At 35.4% G+C, this 1,046-nt stretch overlaps 1 protein-coding gene across 1 annotated transcript in view; it reads right to left on the bottom strand.

Annotated features, from left to right (window-relative positions):
- LOC103130943 (stonustoxin subunit alpha-like) overlaps nucleotides 1–1,046 on the bottom strand; it is a 35,577-nt gene that overhangs the window by 9,733 nt on the left and 24,798 nt on the right. The window lies entirely within an intron of this gene.

Genomic DNA, 1,046 nt, shown 5'->3' with positions numbered 1-1,046 from the left:
GTTGTTCTTCCTGACTGCCCCTTTTGGCTGTTCTGCTTGGACAATAAAGCAGGGGCTCACACGGAAGCAGACCAGAACTCTCTGTGAACGGCCTGGAGAGGCAGTTGGCGGAGATTTCTCCTTTTGCAAAAGTTTTGCCTTAAAATTCATATTTGTTGTCTGTGGTTCTTTAATATAGGTTCGAGAAAAAGTACCTATCAAAAGTGTTTCTGAATTGAACTGAATTGAATTAGATATGCACATGCAATACAATTTTGATAATAACATTGTATTTTTTTAAATGGTGAGATACAGCCACACTGTGATCACTTGTGTTGCTTTTAGTTCACTGCATCTTGTGTATTTGGGGTGCAAATAAGAGAGATTTAAGTTTTCATAATTTTAACTATAATCTCGTGCCATTTTGTTCAATGACACCTAACAAGCCGAGACTGGGAAAAAAATAAAACGGGTCAAGAGCTGTCTCAAGCCCTACTGCTAAAGAACACGAGGATTTGGAAGAATGATGAACAGGAATTATATGAAACGTATTGCATGCTGACGTGTGATGGATGCACGGCTCTCTCAAGGTACTATGCAACGTTTGTGAGAGATGCAAAGGTAAAAAACAAAGTTCTCAAGGAACCTTTGTGGGCTCTGTACAAATCAAATGTGGCAGTTAAAAAAAATCACAAACACAGGAATCCACGATTAATGATAAAAATAAGCCTTATTTGGGAAATACCTATTTTAAATGTAAAAACAACACAGCAATGGTATTGTGGGTTATTTAGTTTTTATAAATTTTAATAAAATATTTTCACTGGAATGTTACTGATCTGGTATTTTGTATTTTTATCTTTTTATTATCTTTTATGTTCTTTGATAATCATTATTCTTTTTATTATCTTTTTATTATCTTTTCTTTCTTTGTTTGATAAAACTTATTCTGCTCAGATTATTTTGCTGTAATCTGCTCAATGTATTATGCAAATTGAACATGCTGCATGCTCATGCAGATCACGTGAACAGGGCGTGCTTAGCTCTGGTTGACTTGGGTTGGGCTC

The sequence above is a fragment of the Poecilia formosa genome, unplaced genomic scaffold (genome assembly GCF_000485575.1).
Source record: "Poecilia formosa unplaced genomic scaffold, Poecilia_formosa-5.1.2 Scaffold698, whole genome shotgun sequence".
Classification (NCBI taxonomy): domain Eukaryota; kingdom Metazoa; phylum Chordata; class Actinopteri; order Cyprinodontiformes; family Poeciliidae; genus Poecilia; species Poecilia formosa.
The sequence above is the reverse complement of the archived record's forward strand: the minus strand, read 5'-3'. Positions and strand labels throughout refer to the sequence as shown.